The sequence below is a fragment of the Prionailurus viverrinus genome, chromosome A3, assembly GCF_022837055.1.
Source record: "Prionailurus viverrinus isolate Anna chromosome A3, UM_Priviv_1.0, whole genome shotgun sequence".
Lineage (NCBI taxonomy): Eukaryota > Metazoa > Chordata > Mammalia > Carnivora > Felidae > Prionailurus > Prionailurus viverrinus.
In genome coordinates, this window is record NC_062563.1 from 125,199,491 (window position 1) to 125,225,813 (window position 26,323).

A 26,323-nucleotide genomic window follows, 5' to 3' on the forward strand; every position below is an offset into this window, starting at 1 on the left:
CCATACACCCAACCCAGCTTCCTCCAATGTTAACATCTTACGTAACCATGGAACATTTGTCACAACTAAGAAATTAACATTGGGACAATATTATTAACACAACTATAAACTCTTCGAATTTCACCAAGTTTTCCTTAATAAATATTAACTGTCCTTTCTTTTTTTTTTTTTTCTTTCTACCCCAGGACTGAACCCAGGTTACCACCTTGCATTGGGTCACCCTGTTTCATTGGTCTCCTTCCATCTTGAATTTTTTTTTAACTTATTTTAAATTGTGGTAAAATATATACACATCCAGCATAAAATTTGCCATTTTGGCCATAAGTGTACAATTCAGTGGCATTAATTATATTCACAGTGTTATGTAACCATCATCATTTCAGTTTCTAAAACGTGTTCATCACCCAAAAATGGCAACCATGAATCAATAACCCCCTGTTCCCCTCTCCCAGATTCCCCCTGAGAGGCTCTGAGGGGTCCCCCAACCCAGCCTCATGCCCAGGAAAGAGGCCTTATTGTTTCTGACCTGAACCAGCGCTCTAGACCCCAGAACTGCACAAAAAGGCCTATGGAGGTTGCTCTCTCATAGTGCCCATGGTTGACACCCGTCCTTGATCCTTAGCAAATTGTGTACTTGCAAAGGACGGAGAGGAGTCAAATACCCCCACTGGCCCTCTTCTCCTTTGGAAACAGTCCTGCTTTGGCTCTCTAACAAAGGCTGAGACACCTGTGATGTCTCTCCCACAGATCCACCAAGAGACCTTTGACTGAGGCCCAAGCCACCTGCACCAGCATTTCTCTTCTGCGGGCCATGTGGGGCTCTCCCGACAAAGCACCCCATGCAAAGTTTCCACTGCCCAGAAGCCCCAGCAGCTATGCAGGGGAAACATCACTGCTGCAGCCTTGACTTTGGGATGCCCTCCTCAGCAGGCTGGCTCCCTGGTGTAACTCCACGGCCAGGGGCACGTTGAACACAGGATGGCCTAAAAGCCAGATGTGTGCCAGGGCCCTGTGCCACTCAGATCACCCTCTGCCACCTTATAACACGCATGGATCGTCAACACGCCTGGCTTCCTGCCCTAGATTCGGGTGATCAGGACCTGGCTGGCCACTCCTGTCATTGGGCTCAAGCCACCTGTCCAGACACACTTTCCTCCAACCAGGCGTGCTTGCTGCCCCCCCGCCCCCCACACCTGCTCCTGGGCCACCAGGCCCTGGCTCCACCGGCTGGCCTTCCTCCTATTCCCGGCTTCTCTCCAGCCCACCAGTTCCTGGTTCTAGGTGACGGCTCCTCGGGCCACCCACTAATGCTTCTGTGCCTGGCTGTCTGGGAGGAGAGGCTGCCGCATCTCAAGCAGCTTGGACTTGGGCAGAGGAGAGCTGGACCTGGGCCTATTCTCACTGATCCCTGGTGCAGAGAATGTGCTACCTGCTACCTACTCAGCCAGGAGACAGCCTTCCCCACCGCAGGGTCTCTTCCTGGACCCCGTGTCCTCCTAGTAATGCTGTTCCTTGCTGCAAGAGGGGGTGCTAGGTGGTCAGCTCCTCAGGGTCTCTCTCAGTCACAGTGGGGCCAACACTGGCCCCACCATTCTTTCAATACTGTTCCCTGAAGCCAGACCTGGGAAGGACAACAGAAGCACAGAGCTAGGAAGGCCGAGTGACCCTGGAGCTGCTTGCCACAGAGAGGGACACCAAGGGTCAGTGAGGCCTGAGTTCTCATCTTCAGAGAGATCCCAGGCGGCCTCGACGTTAGGCCACAATACCCAGTCCCTGGCTACCGGAGCCTCACCCTGAGAAAGAGGATTCAGTGGTTGAGAACACAAGTTTTGGAATCAGCAACTGCTTATTTGCTGTGACCTGGGACCAGTGACCTAACTTCTCTGACACTCAGTGTCCTCATTTGAAAAATGGAGATAAATATTCCCATCAGTGTGGGGATCAATGGGCTTGATTATAGAAGATACTTCCTCTCCTTCCTCTCATAAAAAAAAAAAAAAAAAAAAAAAAAAAAGCCTTTATAGTTCCTCGTGGCTCAGAGAACAAAACCCCAAAACTTCTTACTAATATATTCAAAGTCTGTTTCTATCAGAACTCAATTTCACTTTCCCAGTACAGTGACCAACTCATCCCAGTTTGCCTGGAACTGGTTCTAGCACTGAAAGTCTTATGTCTTAGGAGACATCTCAGTCCCAGAAACCAGGACAGATGGTTACCCTATTTCCCAGCCTCCTCACCCGCAAGTCCCCACCATGACAGCCCAGATTATTCACAACCCCCAAGATGGCCATCCCTTCTGATCTCTGGCCTTCACCAATGCTGTTCCCTTCACCTGGAATGCCCTTCCTCATCTTTGCCGGTTGAAAGTCAATGCAGAGTTCAAGATGAGGGCTTCCCAGTGCCCACATGGAAGTGGCAACCCCCCACTTCATTCCCCAGGGCTCCTTTTGTGGCCCCAACACAGCCCCTACCTCCCTATCTATCCTCACTGGTGGGCTGCACGGGAGCCACAGCTGGTACTACACCCCCCACCACCACCACCCTGCACAGTAGGTGCTCAGTAAATGTTCTCTGGTCATGACCCTCCAGCTAGGTTCAAAGCCTCACCAACCTCAGGCCTTTGCCCTGGCAGGGCAGTAGCAGAACCAGCCTCGGGGTGGCTCAGGGGGAGGCCCAGCCAGGACAGGCCACACCCTGGGCATCAGGAACTGAACTCCCAGGTGGACTCCACCCCATCCTGCCCCTCCCCATGAGGCTAAGAGCCCTAGACCAGACCAACCGACTCACAACAACCTGCAGGCCACCCCTGCCCTATTCACAGAGGACTAGCGAGCTTCTGGTGAGTTAAGTGCTACGAATGAACAAATTAACATGTGGCTGTGTCTTGGGGGCACAGGGGCCATCAGTGCTCCCCTAGGGGAGCAGGAGAGTGAATGGAGGGCAGTAGGGGGCTGGGTGAGGGCTCTAGAGAGAAAAGGGGCCCTCTAGCATCCTGGACAGCGGGCAGGGTGCAGACACCTGGGGGAGAGTGAGTAGAGGAGGTTCCGGGGGAGTGCGTGGGCCTTGCTAAAGTTCTCCCCTTTCCAGCCCAGAATGCTGCCAGGAGCCCAGGCTAAGCAGTCAGTGTGGAGTGAGTGACAGAAATCTGGGCATTCTACACAAATCCCAGAGCGGCCAGCCAGAGGCTGGGGATGGGCCTGGGATGCTCCTAAAACCACAGCTGGGCTTTTGGGTGGGCTGGTGTGGGTGTGGAAGGAACAGGTGCATGAAGGGAACTCCTGTCCAAGCTAGAGGGGGCAGCCAACAGCCTCACATCCAGCAGCTCAGGGAGTGGTGGCCGAGGCCGGGCTGGCACTGAGGGGAGCCAGGTGGCACTGGTTCAGCCCTGCTCTGAGCAGGACAGGTCCAGAGTAGGGCAGGGCAGAGGCTGCTGACCCCGACTGAGGCCCTGGGACCCCTACTTCCTTTGGGGAGACAGCTTTCACATCACACCCCAGCAACCGCTGGGGCAAACAATGGAGGCTTCTGGCAGCCGGCAGAGGACAGGGTGTGGTGACCTGGGCACGGACATCCCTTTCTGATGAAGTTTGAATTGAAAAGACCACAGGGCTGGGCTGAGCACGGATCCCTGAGTGTGCAAAACGTCGAAGCCGGTAACTGTCACTGCGGGCAATGGTGGCACCGAGCGGGCGCAGCAGGTCAAGGGCAGCAGCTACGCTTGCTTTTGATTCTATGCCAGTCACTGTACTATGCATTTCACATGCATTATTCATCCAACAAACAAACGTTTACTGGAGGCCGACTAGGCACCAGGGATGTGGCAGTGAATGCTGTCAACATGACCGCCCTGTCCTCACACCTGTGTCTCCCCCAGGCACGTGCACCAGCCTTACTGTCCCCATCACACTGATGAAGGAATTGAAGCTCAGAGAGCTGGCTGCGCCCAGGGACACACAGCAAGTCCTTGGAAGAGATTCCCTCCAGCCCCCGATGCCAGGCGGTCCCCACTGGGCCTCCACCTCCTACCCTCCAGGGCCTGTCAACTCCCATCCCAGCTTCCAAGGCTCCAGGAACCCTCCTCTGAAGCCTCTGGTGATGTCAAGGCCCATTGCAGGCCACGTCCCTGTGGTTTCTAGGGAGATGTGGATTGCAGCAAAACCACGGCACAGAGACCACCCCGGGCCCTCCAACAAGCATGCCACCCTCACAGTGTCCAACCTGGACTCCCGGCCCATTCACTCTCAAGGGTATTGTTATGTGTTTTCTTTGGGTGTGTGGGAGTCAGGGAGCTATATTACTTTTTCCAGGGCATTTGTCGAGGGCAGAAGAGCTACTCTACAGAGGGAGAGACTGAAGCCTGGAAGAGAACATAGTTAGTCAGCCACACACAGTAGGCAGCATAGAGGCCGGAGCCTGGGTCCCCTGTTTTTAATCCAATGCTCACTCAGGACACCAGGCAACCTGCCGGGTGAGTCGGTGCCCCATTGCCTTCTCTTGTTCCAGTCCTGTTCCAGTCCCTCGGGGACTCTATAGGCCTGAACTGCCTCCAGTTCTATCAAGGGCCTGCTGTCAGCAATCTCACGAAGGGAATAACCTTGAGAAGGGCTGTCACGTCGGGGCTAAGGCACATTCTAGGCTCTGGCTTGTTTGTGCTCTCAGATCCTTCTCAGGCAGGTGCAGGGGGCCAGTCCCCAAGCACATGCCCTGAGGCGTGCCTGCTCCCACCTGAACAGCCCTAGAGAAGAGGCCCCTTCCCCCCACTTTCTCCCTCTTCCCACCACTCAGAAATAAAAGGAAAAAACCCTCTAATTGGTATTCATCTGAAAACAGTTCTATTTTCTGCTCTTTTCCTGTTCAGAATAAACAGCAACATAAAATGTGAACAGAAGGATGGGAGTCATTTCCACATGGGCCCCTTACTTGGTGAGATAAGAAATAATTAATTGCCTGGATACTGTGAAGGGATTGTCCTGCAGCAGAAACTGTCTGCTTTCTCAAAGAAACATGTCCCCCCGGAGATGCCCCGAGAGCTCCTGTGTCTGTTGTTGGTGCCATGTCATGGGAATTGTGCCCTCACTCCCCTCACTGCCTGGCAGGTGTGCTGGGCAGAGGACAGAGCCTGTCCCAGAGAAGGGACCCCCAGGATTTCCACAGCACAGCTGCCCCGATCTGCCTTAGAGGTCTCCTCCAAACCCAGCCTCGATGCTCCCCTGCTGTGCTGGGCCCTCATTAGGTAGGAGTATCCCTTCCTTCTGGCAACACTGTCCTGCCAGCCCCTACACTTCACTCACAACTAGAGAGATCTTCCTAAAAACATACATTTTATCAAGTCCCCTCTCTATTAATAGCCTTCAAGACAAAGTTCAAACTCCTTAACATGGCTCAAGAGGCACTACATGACGGGTCCTGTGTAGCTTCTGACGTCAACTCTAGGTCTCCGCCTTCAGCTCTTTGGGCCACGGTGCCTTTGCACAAGCTGCTCCCTCTGCCTGGACCACTTTTTCACTCTGCTTCCAAGAGCTGTCTCTGAGCCCACGATGCTTGTGCCCTTCTCAGTCCCTGTACCTAACATCCTAGATTGTCAGCTTTTACACTGTGACATAGCAGCTTCTCACACGTGTTCTATTTATGACGCATGGAAGCTTCACAGTTATATTATGAGAGCACTGCCTTTCTGAGGCCTACGACTCTGGGCTTCCTTAAGGGAAAGAACGTGGTCGATGCCACTCTGGATCCCTAGCACCTAGCACAACACCTGGAATATAGTAGGGACTCAGTAAATGCTTGTTGACTGAAACAAATAAAGGAATGGATGAACAAGAGAGCAGGTGCTCAACAAACACCTGTCTAATTGAAAAATGAAAAGAATGAATGAACAAAAGTCCTATACACCTGAAACATCAGTTCCTCGCCTTCTTCCCTGTCGGAGCTGGACTCATGAGGTTCTACTGCTTTAGAAGCACTAAAATATCACCAGAATGTGAAGGGGACAGAGAGGACTCTTCTAAAGAATAAAATTTCATGTGGCTAGAAGGAACACCAATGAGCTATTTGGAGTGAATCGAGTCACAGAAGATGGGCATCCATTTGTCTTCTAAGGAGCCTGAGCCATTTAGCTGGAAGGCTTTTGATTTGCTGACTTGAGTTTATAGGTTCAGAGTCAGGATACTCAAGATCACAGAGGAGACACGGAGCCCTGTCCTCCCTTCTCCCACACCATCTTCAGACTGTGAGACCAAGACACCCATGTCTTCATCCAGCCCTGCCCCCCGCCAACCCCACCATGCCATCACCAGGCCTCACCCTCAGGCCTCCTCCTCTAGGAAGCCTTCCCTGATGCCTGGATGGAAATGTTTGAGTCTCCTTCCCAGAATTCCCTTCTGGCTCTTAGGCTAGATTGTGGGTGCCCACGCCTCTACTGGGCCTCATGCTGCTGGAGGCAGGGCTGTCTCCTTCACCTCTTTGCCTGCAGAGGACCATGGCATAGGCCTGATGCCAGAACAAGTAAGTTTCACCAAGGCACCTACTGTCCATACTCTTGCAGAAGGCTTAATAGATCTTAAGTTTATAAATTAAGTGTTCCATTGGTGAGTAAATATTGGAGATGCGGGGTTAAGTCAGGCTAAATAGGTGACTTTAAAGGGGATCTTCTTAAAGCATGTGCTGACATGCATTGAAGATTTCTAAGAGTGGACCAAGATACGCAGTGTTTCTCAAACTTATTTCACTATGGAACCCCTGGTTCAAGCAATGCCTTGTTCCATGGAACACACTTTGGGAAATAGGAGAGAATCTTGCACATCTAGATATATTTAACAGCCCTCACATTTTATAGAGGAGAAATTAATCCCCAGAGATGTACTAGCAGAGTCAGGACAGAACCCAAGGTGCGTCCCGTCTCATCTTGACCTCCAAAACATTAGTCAGGGGAAGAATGAGTCCTAAGCTTCAGGCCAAGGGGATCAAGGCAACAATGTGACCTTGGGAAAGTCTGGGCTCAGCTCAACCTACCTCTGGCCCTGGTATCCCCTAGGCAAAGCCAGAGCCACAATCTGGATCCTGGACCCAGTTGAATGCCCACTTATGAATGCCCAGTTGAATGCCCAGTTGAATGCTGCAGGAGCTGGGGTGCACACAGCCTACAAAACTCTGCTGGTCATGTTTTCTAGGATGATGGCAGGACCATAAATGATGATCAGGCCTTTGCCTCGGCCATCCCAGAAGAGCTAGGAGGAGCCTCGGCTGTCCCGAGGCTCTCTTCCTCTCTTGGGACCTTGAGAGGCTGCATGAGGGTAGACTGTTTTTAATAATAGATCAGACATGTGTCTTTCCTCAGCATCCTGACGCCTCCCAGCTTTCCGCTGGCCCCCACCAGAAAAGTCTCTAGAGCCTGTGCTGGGAAGCCACACGAGGAAGGAGGCATGGGCCCTGTGGGCCACCCAAATGCCCAACAGCAGAGGGTGGTGGAGCCAATCTGAGTCATTGCCATGGAACCCTAGGTAACAAGAAGAGGGGTGGGGTAGGGGGCAGCAGGGAAAGGGCAGCCCTCCAGGGAGCAGGGTATGGTGGTTGAGTGCACAGGTTCTAGTGGATGCTTCTGGACAGGGTGGCTATGGGCAAACTCTAGACCATTTTGTGCCCTGTTTCCACATGGGTGCAGTGGGGATGATAAAGATAACACCTGCTTCACTGGGTTGTTAAGAGGATTCAGGGGGCGCCTGGGTGGTGCAGTCGGTTAAGCGTCCGACTTCAGCCAGGTCACGATCTCGCGGTCCGTGAGTTCGAGCCCCGCGTCGGGCTCTGGGCTGATGGCTCAGAGCCTGGAGCCTGTTTCCGATTCTGTGTCTCCCTCTCTCTCTGCCCCTCCCCTGTTCATGCTCTGTCTCTCTCTGTCCCAAAAATAAATAAACGTTGAAAAAAAAAAAAAAAGAGGATTCAGTAGATTAATGCCTTAGAACAGCCTCTGAGACACTGAAAGTGCCAGTAGGCGAGGACTCCGCGTTATCGCGGAACAGCCCGAGAGCTGGGCCGGGCCCCAGTCCTGTTGCACACACATTGTGTGCAACATTGTCCACCCCGTTTCAGTGTGCTTAGCTAGAAAAGGGGATGATGAGATGCCTGTAGAGCAATCGTTGGGTTTAAGTGAGCTAAATTCATGGAAAGTACTTGAAACCATGCCTGCTATGTCATAAGGGCTCCGACACGTTAACTATTTTCTCCGGGATCCAGGGAAGTGGGGGCATAAAGTAATATGAAATTAACAAATCCAGATGCAGACTGGCCGGGGCGTGGTGGCCCTGGGCTACATGAGCCAATTTCAGCAGCTCCTCTGGTTGAGGGGAGACTGTGCAGAGCCCAGTCCCATGAGCCGGGAGACTTTGTCCTCACAAGGCGCAGTCCAGGATGCTCTTCCTACTGAAGGTGAGTTCCCTGTCCAACTGCTACCTCCTCAGGGTGTGGGGAGGTCTCCCTCTTTAAAAGATGTCACACCAAGGGCTGCCTGGCTGACTCAGTCGGCTGAGCATCCGACTTTGGCTCGGGTCATCATCTCACAGTTCGTCAGTTCGAGCCCCACATTGGGCTTGCTGCTGTCCAGCCCGTCAGCGCGGGGCCCACTTTGGATCCTCCGTCTCCCTCTCTCTTTCCCTCCTCTGCTTGTGTTCTCCCCAAAATAAATAAATATTAAAAAAATATCTATGTCACACCAAAATCCCAGGGGCTTCGACGTTGATCTCAAAGCCCCTTCACGACGTTCCCCAGGGGTGCCCAGGGATACAATCAGGACTCTGGTTTTCTGCCTCAGTGTCTCAGAGCTCCCAGGGAGGATCCATATGAGCCCCAGACTGATCAATTCTTGACATTCCAGTGCGTGTATGCTAAGTCTACCCTCCTAGACAAAGGCTCCCATAAGGACCAGAAGTCAGGTTTAGAGCAGTGTAGTGAGAGGCTCATACGTTTTTGTTCTCATTCTTTTTATGTAAAGTTTTTGAAGTAAATTACAACACACATTTTCAACTTTGAGACCTCTTATTTTCTCTGTCCCCAGCTGAATGTGCAACCTTGAAGAAACCCTCCTCTCCTTGAATGATGTCTCTAAGGGTTTGACATCTAACAGAGGTTTTTAGGAGCACATTTATTAGCTATCCTTCAAAGCCACCACATGAAATGGGTCAGGGGCTTCTTCTCTTTTAACAAAAGGAAGGAATGAGTCACCCACAGGATTCTGACATAGCTTCAATGTGTGGACGGGTATACGAATACATACATGTACGTCCCAGTCAAACTGGACTTAGCCCCAGTCATGGCAGGGGAGAAGATATCATTAAAATAAGAGCTAACTTTTTGGAAAACTTACTGTGTGCCAGAAGCTATTCCAATCATCTTATAAATACAGCTCATGTGATTCTCAGGGTAACTGGAAGAGGTAGATATTATTACTGATTTTTACCAACTGAGGAACACAAACCTCAGAAAGGTTAAGTGACTGGCCCAAGGTCACATAGCAAGCAGGTGACAGATAGAGTTGGATTTTTCTGGCTCTGAAGGCCACGTGTTATCAACTGCATTGTCCTGCTCTACCATGAGATGGAATCCGTATAGAACCCCTAGGCTTCATTGGAACCAATAACATGACTGTCCTGGCCATGAGCTTGAGGCATCGGGAAACCCCCAGTAACAAGCGTCAGCCCTTGTGAGTCTCCCGTAATACTCCTTCGGGGAAGGAGAATGGACTCTGAGGCCAGGAAGATCTGGATCCAAACTCTAGTTCTGCCCCTTACTAGCTGGGTCCTCTCATGGGACTCTCCCTGGCCCACATCCCTGGCACAGTATTTGGATAGTCAGTGGGGCCGTTCCGACCTGCTGGGTGACACAGTGCCCAGATGTGCCCTGCAGGGGCTTCCTGAGTCTGGCCGCCACCACGCTTCCTCTGAGAAGAGGGGGATGCCTGTCAGCCATCATGAGCCCTGTGGTTGCTAGGGCCGGGTGAACTGGAACTGAGGTATTAACCATGGCGTAGGGTCGCTGAGGGCAGCCAGAGTCTGACAGGTTGGAACACCTTCATTTAAACAAACTAATGTCCTGGCAGACAGCACCCATCTGAAGAGGTACCTAGTGGGTACATCTGCTAAGAGCCCCCTATCCTGCTGAGTCCTCAGCCCCAGCACCCACCCCCCAGCTGAGGAAGTTGGTGTCCAGGAGCCTTTTCCAAGGTCACACAGAGAGGCTGCAGGTTAGCGGGGTAACAGAAAACTCTCCGTGTCCTAAGGTCCCCTGACCCCTGTCTTCTATATGAAGAACATTTGTTTTGTCCTGTGGAAAGTCCCCAAGTGGATGAGCTAACAATTGATTCCAGCTGGACTTCTCTGCTAACTCTGGCTGAGCTTTCCGTATTTCCGTTCCCGTGATCCATTCCCTTGCCGCTTCCAGATCAGAGAGTGACCTCCTGGACCTCCTTGGGATGTGATTATCCCCCTGCCACCCGGATCTGGGGCTGCTCCTTCCTGGGGAGAAGTCAGCCAACCGCCCATTGTCGACCTCCTGAGGCCTCCCCACCTCTGCCGGCTTTCCTGTCCCCCCACGAGAGCCTCCCTGGGGGCTCGTTTAAACCGAAGACAATTGTCTCAGATAAAGAACCACTGACCTCCTCCCCGGGTGGCTAAAATTATCAGAAACTGACGGGTGCTGCTGACCTCAGCCTCCCCCCAGCCCTTCTCCTGCTCTGGTCCATTCAAATGTCCTTCTAGGAGCCGGTGACAGCCCCCCATTCAGGCCCACGTGCCCACCCTGGATGAGGCAGTTTCCTTCCAGAAGAGCTACTGTACCACCTGCCTCTTCTGGCTCCACATCGTGTACACATAGGGCGTGAGATCCCAGGTAACCAGGGCGGGGGTAGTGTGTCTCTGGGGAGGAGTGGAAGCTTGGACACCTTCACTGCAGCCACCATTACGTTTTCCAGGGCCCCAGCTACCATGAGCCTCCTCCCTGGTGACACACAGCAGGTCTCCATGCCTCCCGTGCATCCTGACTGCTGGCCCACACCTCCATGCCTGCTTCCTCCTCACCGGTAGACGCTTCTCAATTTCTTGCATTCTTGCTGTTGGATAGACCCCAGATCCTGTATTATTCCACTGCATCCAGAATGCTTTGAGGAAGGAATGTCATAGACGTTTTCTCCCCCGCCCCCAGCCACCCACCTACCCTTCGGGGAGATGTGCTCAGGGTTAGGTCTGCAATGGAAACATGTGGTGAGGGTGGTGGTTGAGAGCGGGGGAAGTGCCCCTGGGCCTGTTCGTCCCTGCCGCAGAGACTCAGGGAGAATACGAGCACGAGTACCGAGCTGGAACGGGGGCCACATCTTGCAGGGCACAAAATCCCTCGACCACATCTTCCCCCAGAGGCTTCTCGAGCCTCCTGTGAGTCCGGCAGGGCAGGAATTATGACTGATTTATAAAAGGGATAACCTGAGGCCCAGGCCAGGGAAGTGGCTGGCTCCACTTACACGGACCCAGGACTAACTCCCAGGGCCCTGACCTCCGGCCAAAGGCTTTTTGTGCCAGTGCTCTTGGCCTAGGCTGGCCCAGCTCACAGAAATTAGCCGAGGATGGGGACAGCGTGGAGGACACAGAGAGCCAAAGCGACGGTCCCCTTTCAGGGCCCCCAGGACCCCTCCCTGGAGACCTCTCCCTGCTTTGGGCCTGCCTTTCCCTTCTATCCACCAGTGGCCACTCCTGGGCTGTGTACTCCGCTGAGTAGTGGAGATGTTGCAGTCTGTGGCATCAGGAAGGACTGGGTTGGAACCCTGGCTTGTCAGGGAAGGTCATGACTTACACCTGTTGTCCTGCTATAATAATACCTCAGGGCTCCTTTTTCCTCTAAAAGTGCCCCAGTTAGGACCAGACATTATGTGTCGCCTTACTGAGGCACAAGGCACGGCACGTGGGCAGCTCGTGGGTGACCTGGTTCAGGACCCATCTGATTCTGTGATCGGGAGATTCTGCAGCCCCAGGAGGAAGCCCTGGCTGTGTTCAGAGATGCAAGATAAAAGCACCAGCAAAGAAAAGCAGAGTCTGAGCCTCCTGAGCCAGGACCAACATCTGGAGACAGAAGGCACCTAGAAACAGGGCCACCACCTCGTGTATCTCCAGAGGGTCCCACTCACATCACAGCCTCAGTGAATGGTGCCCCCCAGGACTGACAATACTCAGCCTGCCCTGCTGTACACAGTGGTCTACCCAAAGTGCCCACTGAAAAGCAGGATTTGGTGAGTTGTGGCTAGATCAAGTTCAAGGGCAAGAATAAGTGTAGGGGCACCTGGGTGGCTCAGTTGGTTGAGTGTCTGACTTCAGCTCAGGTCATAATCTCACGGTCCATGAGTTCCCGCATCAGGCTCCGTGTTGACAGCTCGGAGCCTAGAGCCTGCTTTGGATTTTGTGTCTCCCTCTCTCTCTGCCCCTCCCACCCCTCTCAAAAATAAGTAAACATTTTTTAAAAATCAAAAAAAAAAGTGGGGAGCAGAGAAGCTACAAACACAGGAGCAGAGTAAACCTTCAAGAAGGAGAGGAATCACTCTCAGTCTGAGGAGGATCCCTGAAATCCATTCAACTCAAGTCACATCAGCAAACATTGAGCAATCACTGTACCCAAACCAAACGGGAGTCCTTCCACCTGATGGCGCAGCAAGCCAATAATAACTGACACCGAGGTTTTGCAGCGAAGAAAGATGGGCTATTTCCTGGTGTGATGCCACTCAGGAGAACAGAGCTAGTGCTCAAAAGTTCCCACCTCCTCGATGGCTCACAAGCAAGGGTTTTTAAAGGGTGAAAACTCAGGGTGAGGGTCTCAGGGTCTTGGATCATGCTCACTCATTAGGGATTGGGTCAGCTGTAGTATTTCCTTTCTTGCGCATCTTGTCCCTTGTGGCATTGGGCTGTCTGGTGTCAGTGTGATTGCCGGAGGGGGCTGTTCTCCCTCAGGAGCCTGGTCGTTCCGCCCCGGGGGCCCGGAACTGTAAAACCTTCTCGGCTGATTGCATTAGCGATGTCACCTCTGGGAAGGAAGGCAGAATCTCTACATCCTGTGCTCTTACTAAACTGAAAGCTATTATGACGATGTTTGCTTGCAAACATGGCACATTGTGTTTGTCATCTCAGGCAGAACAACATCCTACAGACTTTTCAGGAGGCACCTTTATGTTATTTCCTGAGTTTTACAGGTTCCTTTGACAGTAACCAAGCGCTGTGAGACTCTGCTGGGAGGTAGCTAGGAGCCATCTGTCTAAATTGTGGGGTCTGTGGGGGCTTACATCCCCAGTGTCACTGCTGGGTGCTGACCCAGGCAGTTACTGTGGGTGTCGCACAGGGCACAGTGTTCTCAAGAATTTGCAAGGTGGGGGCACCTGGGTGGCTCAGTCAGCTGAGCGTCCAACTTCACTCAGGTCATGGCCTTGCAATTTGTGGGTTCGAACCCCGCGTCAGGCTCTGTGCTGACAGCTCAGAGCCTGGAACCTGCTTTGGATTCTGTGTCTCCCTCTCTCTCTCTGCCCCTCCCTCACTTACTCTCTCTCTCTCTCTCTCTCTCTCTCTCAAAAATAAACATTAAAAAAAATTTTTTTTTTTTTAATTTGCAAGGTGGGCAGGAGTGGAGGAGGAGCCCCCGGGGAGGGCGTGTCAGGTCAGCTCCTTCTGGCTTCATGGACAGAGATCTGTGCTCCTGCTGAGTGATGGGGGTGCAGATACGCAGCCCGGTGTCTCAGTTACAAAGCCAGGCCTCACGGAGCTGGGTCAGCCTCTGGGATCCCCAGGGTCTGGGAATCTGGCAGCGGCCTGGGGCCAGATGGTGAAGCACCTGGGAGTCCAGGCTCAGGAGTCTGGACTTGATTCTGGAGGCAGTGAGGAGACACAGGATGTTTCTGAGCAAAGGAGGTGACTCAGTCAGATTCCTCAATAACCTGGGGGCTCCAGTCCTGCTTGTGCTGTTCCCCAACCCCGCCCCCACCCCCAGATGGCCGGTGCTCCCGCCTCTGCACCTCTGTCAGTGAGAGTGGGACTCAAACCAGAAGCAGCCTGAGCCATGGGCAGCACAAAAGCAGGAGAGCTGCCCGGAGGAGAGAGCACTTGGCCTGGGCTGAGCCCCCTCAGTCTGTGGGAATCAGTCTGTCTTTGCTGAGAGCAGCTTCCCAAACAAGGTGGTTCAAGGCCACTTGGACGTGCTGCCTGGGGCTGGGGTCAAATGAGTGCAGCTGGTCTGGAAGGACCTAGGAGTCCTTGTGCACTTTTCCACTGCTGTTTGCTCCAGCACGTAGTTTTCACGTAGTTTATAGCAATAAAATGCATTGCATACATTGTAGTGTATGAATGCCTTAGCACTGCTGTAGCAGATAACCACAGACTGAATGCCTTAGAACAGCAGAAATTTATTCTCTCATAGTTCTGGAGGCCTGAATTCAAAATCAGGATGTTGGGGGGTGCCTGGGTGGCTCAGTCTTGGTTAAGCATCCGACTTCAGTTTAGGTCATGATCTCACCACTCACGAGTTCGAGCCCGGCTTCCGGCTCTGTGCTTACAGCTCAGAGCCTGAAGCTTGTTTCACATACTGTGTCTCCCTCTCTCTCTGCCCCTCTCCCGCTCACGCTCTGTCTCTTTCTCTCAAAAATAAATAAACATTTAAAAATTAAAAAAAAAAAAAAAACAAAATCAGGATGTTGGGAGAGCTGTACCCCTTTCAAAGGCTCTCAGGGAGGATCTGTCCTTGCCTCTTCCAGCTTCTGGTGACCCCAGGGGTTCCTTGGCTTGTGGCCACATCATTCCAAACAGTCTTTATATGACCATCTCTTCTCTGTGTCTTCTCCTCTCCTGTCTCTTCTAGGACACTTGTCGTTGAATTTAAGTCCCACCTAGATAATCCATGACAATCTCATCTCAAGCCATAACTTAATTACATCTCTAAAGACCTTTTTCCTAAGTAAGGTCAAAGTCCTAAGTTCTGGGGCTATGGATGAGGCATGTCTTCTTGGGAGCCACTATTTAATTTTGTTTAATGTTTATTTATTATTTTTTTTTTTTAGAGAGAGAGAGAGAGAGACAGAGTGCAAGCGGGGGAGGGGCAGAGATAGAGGGAGACAGAATCCGAAGCAGGCTCCAGGCTCTGAGCTGTCAGCACAGAGCCACACATGGGACTCAAACTAATGGACCGCGAAATCATGACCTGAGCTGAAGTCATACACTTAACCAACTGAGCCACCCAGGCGCAGGGAGAAACAATTTAACCTATTACACATCTTTGGAATCAGAGTCGGGTTGAAATCCTGTCTTAACTACTTACCAACTAAATCGGTCTTGGGTGAGTTTAGTAATCTCCCAGAACCTCATTTCATTATCTTCAAAATAGGAAGAATATCTATTCATAGGGTCGTTATGAGAATTACATGAGGTAATAGTTTCTGGGCACATAGTACATAGTAAATGGCATCAATGACCATGATGGTCAAGAGTTGACTCAGGAGGTGAGGGGGTTTGCCCGAGGTCCCATAGCTACTTTGGTGGCAGAGCCGGAACTGAAACTCTGTCCCATCTCACACCAAAGGCCACCCTCTTGCTATACATCCTGTCCTCTTATTACCTCGACTATAGTTTCAACCTTGCTCTGTTGGCTTGTTCCTCAATGCCATCTCATTGACCTCTCATTGACATCTATCCCAGGGACTGTGGGACCCTTGGCAGGAAAGTGAACACTATCCCAAGTGGGGTGAATAGCCAACATTGGCCCCAGGGAGTGAGATCAGGATCAGAACTTGGCCTTGAGTTATTCCACTGGCAACAGGGGAAATCAGACTTGGCCTCACCTTGGATAAGAAGCAGCAGGTCACAGCATCGCTGTGAGGAGTTGTCAGCCACTCTCCATGGGGCAGCCATAGCATAGGCTCTATCCACGTGCTGTGTCATCAAGCCTTGCCTCTTCCTGGGGGGTAGGGAGAGTGTCCCATTCAGGGTTGAACTCTCTCGTGGTAAGGAAACAAGGCTTTCTCTGCATCTGAGGAATCACCCCTTTAAGGAGGAGAGGGCACCACTGGCCCAGAATGAAAGAACTGATTCCAGCAAAATAAAGGCAGGATTAATTCCTCCCCCTCAAAACCCTTTGAAACCTGGTCTTGCCTCCCCCCAAAAAGACACATCTGACTTCGATCTTTCAAGCCGCTGCCACTCCGATTTCCCATGCCTATCTGCCAGCTTTCACAGGAGGGTGTTTTTATCAGTGCAATTGCTACTTACAGTGACACTGAGCTTGGTTCCAGAATCTGGGTGAGAAAGTCATGGGCTTGGGCTTCTGTCTTGGGTGGGATAAAACCAACTAGGCTCCAAGTCCTGCTGGAGCCTGATGCTGCTGATCCCTGGGGAGCCCATCAGATCCTGGCTCCCCCAGGACTGTGGCCAAGGGGTGGAGGCAAGGACAGGACTTGTCAGCTCCTGGCCAGGTCCCCAGGAATCTCAAGGAATATAATTTACCATCTAAAAAGGGAAGTTGGTAGAGGGGGCAAGGAGTAGAAAGGACAGGAACGTCTCCCTCCTAGTAAAACACAGAAATGTTCTGGCAGCAGAAAGAAGGGGAAAACAAAGGAGCATGAGTGAGCATCATGGCAAGAATGTGGGACTTGGAAAAAGTGGCTCTTGGCCTAGTGGTGACTCACAGGTTCAAAGCCTCCAAACACAGGGAGCTTCCAGAGCTGTGCCCTGTAGTCTAAGGGGGTCTCAGAGACCCAGGGCTCAGGCTGAGGAGGAGGGAGCCTGTTTCCATCCAACACTTAGCAAAGTCCCACCAGATGTCCTGTCTGCAGCCAGCATTGTGCTGGGCCCCTGGATACAGGAACTGGCACCAGCCCCATCCTCTGGACTGACAGATGGCAGTGGTCATGTGGGCTAAGTGCTCATGGGGGTCCATAGCTCTGGAAGCAGAAAGGCTTTCTTCTGGGGCTCTGCAACCCCTGTAGGGAAAGTTCCAGGATCTTGGAGTCCACAGAGGTGAGGCTGGGACAGGAAGAGCATCACTCACTCTGTGCGCACCCCAGTGTCCAGAGCCACTTTTGTCCTTCCTTCTCTTCCTCTTCACTTTCTATCGTGGTGAAGTCCAAACTCAACCAATTCAATGGCCCAAGAATGGAGACAGAGCTTTCTCCCTGGGGACTGCACACATTCGAGATCATCCTGGGGACCCTCTTTGCCAAGACAACATACTTAGCTACAGCAGTCAACAAGGGCGTTCAGGCAGGGCCCCCTCTCTGTGGCTTCTGCTTAGATGGCCCAACATCCAGGCCCTGCCAGGGATATAGGCCAGAGAGGATTAATAAGTCACCATTTGCCATCTGGAAAGGGATAGTCTAGTTTATGATCTGAAAAGGATTTTCAGCCATTGGAGAAAGGGGACCATCGCAGATGTGCTCCTGGGTGGAGGATTTAAGATTCCTTGTAAAATGTCAATCTCAATACCACCTCATGCCAGTCAGAGTGGCTAAAATGAACAAATCAGGAGACTATAGATGCTGGAGAGGATGTGGAGAAACGGGAACCCTCTTGCACTGCTAGTGGGAATGCGAACTGGTGCAGCTACTCTGGAAAACAGTGTGGAGGTTCCTCAAAAAATTAAAAATAGATCTACCCTATGACCCAGCAATAACACTGCTAGGAATTTACCCAACAGATACAGGAGTGCTGATGCATAGGGGCACTTGTACCCCAGTGTTTATAGCAGCACTTTCAACAATAGCCAAATTATGGAAAGAGCCTAAATGTCCATCAACTGACGAATGGATAAAGAAATTGTGGTTTATATACACAATGGAGTACTACAGGGCAATGAGAAAGAATGAAAGCTGGCCATTTGCAGAAATGTGAATGGAACTGGAGGGTATAATGCTAAGTGAAATAAGTCAGGCAGAGAAAGACAGATGCCATGTGTTTTCACTCATATGTGGATCCTGAGAAACTTAACAGAAGACCATGGGGGAGAGGAAGGGAAAAAAAAGTTACAGAGAGGGAGGGAGGCAAACCATAAGAGACTCTTAAATACTGAGAATGGACTGAGGGTTGATGGGGGTGGGGGAGAGGGGAATATGAGTGATAGGCATTGAGGAGGGCACTTGTTGGGATGAGCACTGGGTGTTGTATGGAAACCAATCTCACAATAAATTAATTTAAAAAATGTTAATCTCAAGCTTCTTTCCCCCCTTAAATCATTTCAGGGGCTCCCATGCGCACGAGAATAACGTCTGGACTTCTCAGGGTAGTTTACGAGACCTTGACCTTTACCTCTCCCACTAGCCCCTGCCATCCCACAGGCTCCATGTGCCCCAGCAGCGTTGAATTAATTGCTGGATCCCATGTAGACCAGACTTGTTGGCTGCTATGCTCCTTTGCACAGGACACTATTCTCCTTGTCTTTCTGGAAAAATGTCTTATCTTCAGACACAACTCAAGCCTTAGCTCTTCAGTAATGTAGTAGAGGACACTCAATTCATGGATGAGTAGAATGGAGTGTCCCTGTTGGAGCTACATTTCTCTCATTCTATGAAGCTATTAAAGGTAATGGGGGAAATAAATGAACCTAAGTGTGTTTAATTTTCCAAATCCAAGATAAGTGCTCCAGCCATGCACATATTCTAAGTATACTCCACCGTCTATTAGATCATTAAAGGAATGGCATACACGGCACAGATGTTTGAGTTTCCTCATCCTCCCAAAACATTGAGACATTGGAATGAATGTCATAAACCATTGCCTGTGCTGTCCACTGATCTACCCCCTATAGTGGGGCTGAAGGAAAGACCCAAATGTCTCTGCAGGATACCAGGGTTCATTCTGGAATCCAGCGGCCAGGATGATCCAAGAGAATGAGGACCTCCGGTGTTTGGTGTTTGACCTTATTGGGTGGGTTGAGGGCCTGCAAGCTGGTGGGGAGGGGTTTATTAATGGTGGTGGGCCCTCCTGAAGAAAACAGAGGGTCCCTCCAACTTCTTGCCCTCCAAAAAGCCCCCTCTCTGCTCTGCCCTGCCCTGACATTCCCGCCCTGTCTGTGATGAGAGCTGCTCGTTGGCTCTCTTCTCTGATTCTGCACAGAGCCAGCAAGGGTGGACCTGGGCTGAAGCTGAAGAGGAACAAAATATTGTTTTCATGAAAGATGGTATTGATTCTGTTTTTTTAAAAAAAGGACGAAACCCAGCTTCTGAAATGAGTCCCTGTGGGAACGGTCTGAGATGTGACATGTTTCATTTCTTCTTTTCCTTCTGGAATTTCAAAATTGAGTCTGGCGATGGAGATGGCAAAGACTTAAGAAAGTAAGTCAGTAGAATGTTCCTTCTTACTTTTCTCTCTTTCATTCACTCATTTCCTATGAAGCATGCGGTGCAAAAGACGATTGTATGGGGTCTAAGCCAGAAGAGCTGAATCAAGGTCCCAGGTCAACACAGTCTGGAGGCTACAATCCTCCTGGAGGCCACTGCAGGGGTTTTCAGCCCTCCCTAGAGTCCCCAACAGGGGCCCTGCTGCCAATTCTGACCCAGCCATAGGACAGGCAGTGGGCTGGGAGGACGGGATTGCCTGGCTGAGGAGGCTGGTCCATGGCATTTGCCAGGATGTACCTCTGAGAATCCAGTGCAGCTGCAGAAAATGTTCCAACCACCTGGGGTGGGGACATGGGGTGAGTGGGGTAGGGTGGGAAATGGCCTCCTCCCGCAAGCTGTGTTTGGGGGGGCTGTTTGATATTTCCTTAAATAGGTAGCAAACCAAAATTTTTGAAAGATCTACTTAGGAAAGTGTTTCTCTTTAAAACGGGAACTCTGTTTCATATTATTTTCAGCTTTCTAAGAATGGGCCTCAGATCCCACCATGACTCCTTTGTCCAAGGAAGGTGGGGGGAAGGTTGGGAAGGCAGAGACCCAGAGAGCTTGAGGTTATCTAGTTTTAGAATCACAGAAGGACCCCCATAGTCATTTCTGACGGTCCTCTGCCTCCAGGTGGGAACATCCTTAAAAACGAAGGGCCTGTCCCCTCTCTAATACATTCAGTTGGGTCCCGGTGACTGGGGGCTGTAGCAGCCTCCATAGCATAAATGGCCAGCAGGGACTGTCTGCTGCTGGGGGTTAACAGCAGGCACACACTCAGCCCTCTGAGATTCTGCCTGCATTGGTTCCCATCCCCCAGCACCCACCTCCCCACTCCTGCCTCCTCATTCCTCTGCGGGGACATGCTGACGTGCGCCCTACTGTGCTCCTACCAACCCACAAACCCGCGAACCCACAAAGCAGAAGGCAGGCGCTTAATCAATGCTTTGTGGCCTGTATCAGCCCACCCACCACCCAGCCTGCCCGCTTGCAAGGCCTCTCCTTGCATTCAGAGGCTGGCCCATCTCCTTTGAATCGTCTGTGGCCGGTCAGCACTCTGCAGCCTCGGACCCTTGTCCCTCCATCAAGTGTCAGGACCTTTGCCACCAGCAGGGCACAGAAGAAGCTCTGGGGAGCCCAGAAACTTAGTCCATTTCTGGAAGGACAGGCCTCTATCTGTAGACCCCCCTAGAGGGCCCATGGCTTCTCATCTCTCTTGTCAAGTCTCCAGGCAGGACAGACCTGGGACACCTTCCCACACTACCTGTCCTCTCCCGCCAACCCAGATTCCGAGTCCACACCCAAGAGGCAGCCAGCTGTGCCTGCATCTAGGACATCTGCCCAGCTCTAGCCTCTCTGATCGGGCTGGAGTCAGGTTCCGCCTCTCCCTCCTTGATCTCGTCATCGCTGAGGGTACAGCACTCTCTGTGCTGCTGCCACCTCTCATGACATGGCCACGGAGGAGTCACACGGCCTGGGGGGGGTGGGGGGCCAGGAGCAGAGAGCATCACAACCTCTAGAACTGTGAGCCCTAAAGAAGATTTTACCTTCCACTGAGGCAGGCTGAGGCCCCCCCATCTGCCTTCCCTGCCTAAGAGAGTTGCTATAGGCACAAGGTGTCATGATAGGTAAGTGCTGATGGGCCTCGGGGTAGGGTAGTTGAATTGCTATAGTAAGAAGTGGCCAGGTCCAGAATATACTTAGGGGGTCAGGTTACTAGAACTTGCTGGTTGATTAGTTCAGGGAATGGGGGTGGGGAGTTGTAGTGGGTTAACCAGCATCCTCCCAAAATTCATGGCTACCCAGAACCTCAGAATGTGACCTCATTAGGAAAATAGTCTTTGAAGATGGGCCATACTTGATTAGGATAGGCCCTAAATCTCTTCATGGTGCCAAGATGCCACCACAGCTCTTGGCATGCCTTCAGAGCTCAAGGTAGAAAGAAGCAAAAAGGAAGAAGCCAGACCAGCCCCTTTCTTCTCTGTCGTTTTCCAATCAGAAGAGCTGAAGTCCTCCCAGAAGCCTCCAGCACATTTCCCCTTTGTTCCATGGCTAATGCCGTGTCATGTGGCCAAGCGCAGCCATGCTCCTCCGGAGGCTAAGGAAACGAGGACGCTGCCTTGTCAGCCTTGAGACCTGAATGTGGCCAGGGAAGGGGGATGGGAAATGTTGTTGGGTCATCCATCCAACAGTCTGCCACATGGACAGTCATGACATCAAGGCTTCTGTCTGTATATGTTGGTTACCTATTAGAATCTCCCCCTAGGTTATCCCACAACAACCTTGTCGGTGGGAAGACCGAACATTACGCACTCCCATTTTACAGGTGAGGAAACTGAGGCCCCAAGCCAGAAAGGATTTGTTCAAATTCACAAAAAGTCCATGACTGAGCCAGCCCTCGAGCTCAGTCTCCTGGCACCTAGCTGTGCCACCCGTGCACCCGATAAAATATATGAGCCAGATAATCCTCAAAGACAGCTCATTGTTTCTGGTTTACAACCTTGAGGCGAGGCAGGCACGGTCCCCCGGGCAAGCTCCTAACTGCCTTTTGAAGCCCAAACAGCAGAAGCTCGGGCAGAGTCCGCTCCATTCAACGGAAGGTATAGTCCAGGCAGTTCCTACCGCTTGACAGGCTAATTGCTTAATTGAATTAGTGCAAATTCCTGATGTCTCTTAGACTTGAGTTGTCTGCGCAATAGGCTGACTTGGCGGGTCAGAAAGACAAAAGCAGGGGAGGCAGCGGCAAAGAACTCGGGGAGCCTCTGCCTGCGCTGCTGGAGGCCTTCGCTCAGGTTAGACCAGCGTGTGCTCTTGGCTGAGGGGGAGGGCACAGAAGGCGTGGGTGGTTCTGTGAGGTCCGTGCCAATGTCCAGCTGGTCCGGGCTGCTCAGACGTGTTGCCCGGCAAAGTCAAGCTAGGAGACCAGAGGCAGTGGGTGGTGAGGGGAGCGGCTCCTGTTCAGCCTGCATGAGCCCAGAACCCGGGCTGGAAGGGGTGCTGGAGGCTCCTTTTGCCCCTGCCCGGCCTCCAGCCCAGCCTTCAGCCCAGGCTGGCCAGCAAAAGTTCTCAGTGTTAGGACAAGAAAGGACGCAGGACAAAGGGACCTGAAAATCTATTCTCTAAATTTCTGCACGGAGAATTGTGTCTTGCCCTGGCTTTATACCAGGAACATGAAGTGGGGCTTTTCTGTTTGTGGCATTTTGTAAAGATTGGCTGGTTTGCACCCTGATGAGACATTGACTTTGGACGTGAGTTCTGGTGAAGAGAAAAATATCCCTGGAGGTGCGTTTGGCTGAGCCACTACTGTGTGTTAACCAAGTCCTGTGTCCTGAGCACACAGTGGGACCACATTTCCCACCCTCCTTTGCAGTTAGGTGAGGCCCATGAAACTAAGTTCCAACCAGCAGAATAACATGTTGACCACTGAAATGTGGGGTTGCTTGTTCCAGCAAGAAGCCCGTCCTGAGCTAATAACAGTGACACTGGCATTTAACCTGTTTTGTTGGGAGGCAGCACAGATGGGGAGGCTTTAGAATGACGTGTGGCTGGGTTCACGTCTTGATGCTGCCCCCTGGGAGCTGTGTGACCTCAGGAACGTGACTTAATTTCTCTGAACCTGTTTCCCCATTTGCAAAAAGATGAATCTACCTACTCACTCTTCTGTTAGGTCGTACATATAAAGGACTTAGCTCAGGGCCTGGCACACATACAAGCATCTGAACAGTAACTGCTATTATTTTATTGGATTGAAAATAGGTTAAAAGAGTAGTTAAAATTGTTTATCTATTTAAAACAGTATGATTTATTTCATAAATAGCGTGAATGGAAATTGAGACAAAGAAAGCAAAGCAGTCACTTGCCCACCCCCCTCCTGCCCCTCCCCCATGGAATCCTGGACTGAGTTACCAGGCTGGGAATTCAAAATAAATTGATTTTAGAAACAGTTTGTCCTGAGTTGTCCAGAGAGGTGGAGCAGAGAGCCCGGCTTCAAGCCGGACTGAGGGCAGCATGACCCCGGCTGGCTCGTCCCTGTGTGTGGCAGTGCTGGTGGAGGCCATGGGGCGGACTCTTCCAGACTCCGAGGTGTGTGCTCCCTGGACTGAATCCTCCCAGTGCTGGCTTCCAAACAGCGCTGGCTGGGCACTGGGAGGCCCCTTTCTAGCTGTGTCACCAGCTGTCACTATTGGTCATTCCAGCCATTCTGATAGGTCGTGATGGCTCATCGTATTTTCATTTGCATTTCCCTGCTGGCTAATGATGATGCACGTCTTTTCATGTGCTTCCCACCTCTGTGTCCTCTTCTCTGAAACGTCTCTTCATGTCTTTCATCCATTTCCTAATCAGATAGTTTATGGGGCTAGCTTTTTTGTGGATTTAACTATTGAAATTTAAGAGTTCCCTAAGCCTAAATATTAGTCTTTCTTTGTATATGTAGTTTGCAAATATTTTCTCCTAATTTGTAGGGTTTTTTCACCTTAATAGAGTGTTTCGTAGAGCAAGAGTTTTAATTTTGGTGAGGTCTGCTTTATCAATCTTTCCTTTTACGGACCATGCTTTTGTTGTCAAGTCTAAGAACTCTTTGCTTGGCTGTAGATCACAAACATCTGCTCTATTTCTTTTTCCTAAAAGTCTTGTAGATTCACATGCTACATTCAAGTCCACAATCCATTTTGTATATAAGGTGTGAGTTTGAGGTTCAAGTTCACTCTTTAGCCTGTGGATAGACAGACTGCTCCAGCACCATTGGTTGAAAAGGCTCTCCTGCATCCATGCAATTGCTTTTCCATGTTTGCAAACAGCAGCTGAGCATATTTGGGTGTCCGTGTCTGTGTTCTCTATTGATTTGGGGTCCATCCCTGGCCAATATAACACCATCTTGATTACTGTAGCTATGGAATAAGCCTCAGTATGGAGTAGAGTCCTTCCTCCCACCTTATCCTTCTTTTTCAAGATTACTTTAGCTATTCTAGATCTCGTGCATTTCCAGAAAAAATTTAGAGTAAATGTGTTTATGTCTGCAAGAAACTTCTCTGGAAATTGAATAGAAATTGCATTTAACCTATAGATCAATAGGTGTATGAAGGGAATCACATCCTTATTATGCTGAGTTTTTTAACCCATGAATGCAGTATGTTTCTCCATTTCTTTAGGTTCTGCTGCCTTGAAAGAAAGAAAGAAAGAAAGAAAGAAAGAAAGAAAGAAAGAAAAGAGAAAGAAAAAACCAAAATAGCTGTATTGGGTTCTTTTTTCAATTTCATAAGTGAAAAACTAATAAAACAGTGCCTTGCATACTAAGTATTGCTGAATGAAGTCCAGTAACTAACAGTTATTGGACCCTCCGCGTGTGTCAGAACCTACTCATTTATCCTCACAACAGGCCTGTGAAGTAGGTATAATTATTATCTCTATGTTATAGATGAGGAAACTGAGGCACAGAGGAGTTAACTCTCCTGAGACTGCATAGCTCACAATCGATAGAGCTGGGATGTGAGCCCTGGCAAGCTGGTCCCACAGCCTGATATCAAACCAGTACACTCTACTGCCTTTCATAAAACTAAATCAATACAGAAGAAAATTTTTTAAATCACTAAAATCTCACTATGGGGAGTAATGACTATTAACATTTTAGTATACATTGGGGTATGCTGTAGACTATATACTGTTGCATACTGTATACTGTGATCTATACACACGGTATACTGTTATATACTGCATGCTCTTATATACTGTATACTGTTAAACACTGTATACTGTTATGTACTATATACTATATAGTGTGATACATTACTGTGATACACTATATACTATTAATACTACACACTATTATATACTGTATGCTGTATTATGTATGTATTATATTATGTATGTACTGTATTATATATGTACTATATTATATACTGTAAATGTTATACAATGTATACCTTTATGTACTATACCTTGTTATATACTCTATACTATTGTGTACTGTTATATGCTTTTATTGTTATGTACTGCAGACTGTTAGATATTGTATAGTGTATATGCTGCATACTGTTATATACTGCATACTATTAGCATTGTGGTTTACATCCTACTAGATGTCTCTCTAAGCATGGTATGTGTGTCATTATTTGTGTACTTTTCTATGTATATGTGTATATAATATATATATACACATATATCTACACATTAGAATATGCTACACATATTATTCTGTACACTCTACTATACACATTATTTTGTACAATGTTGAGTGGATTTCTTTATATTTATGTCATTGTGGGTATATTTCTGGAATTGGAGCCACTGTGTAAAAGGGTGTGGACATTTTAAATTTTGCTATCTATTGCTTACCTGTCTATTCTGGGTTGAGCTGATTTCTACTTCCAGCAAGAGTGTAGAAAAGGGTCCCTTTCCCAAGACTCCCCACCACTGAGTGTTGCTGACCTTTTTCATCTTTACTGATCTCATGCCATCCTCTGAGAGAATGGGCAGGATGGAGCCACAAACACATTTGCTGATGTTTGGAAGGCCTGGTTAGAGATGAAACAAAGCTGACTTAGCTTTGTCAGGGCCTTGTCCCCCCAGCAAGCCTCCCCACCAGGCTAGGCTGGACCTGGGCGCCCCTCTCTCCTCTGGAACCGCTTTGTTTGGGCCACTGGTGTCTGAGTTGGTTGCCAACGAGAGGTTTCCTGCCAGAGTAAGCCTGTCTCCCAAGATCCCAGCCCGGACCCGGAGTGGCCCATCTCCAGGGTTTGCATTTGGCCAGAGTCTGCTGAGTAAGACTCAGTATTCCAGATTGCACCTGTTTTGCCCTGAGTAGACCCTCCCTTCACTATTATAGTGGGAAGAGGGAAAGCAGGGTGAACCAGAACAGGGGTATCAACTAGGAGCTCCAAAAGCAAACTTACCCACCAGCTCACCCTGCAGCCAACAGCCTGGGTGTCAGAGCCTCAGCAAGAGTCAGCATCACAG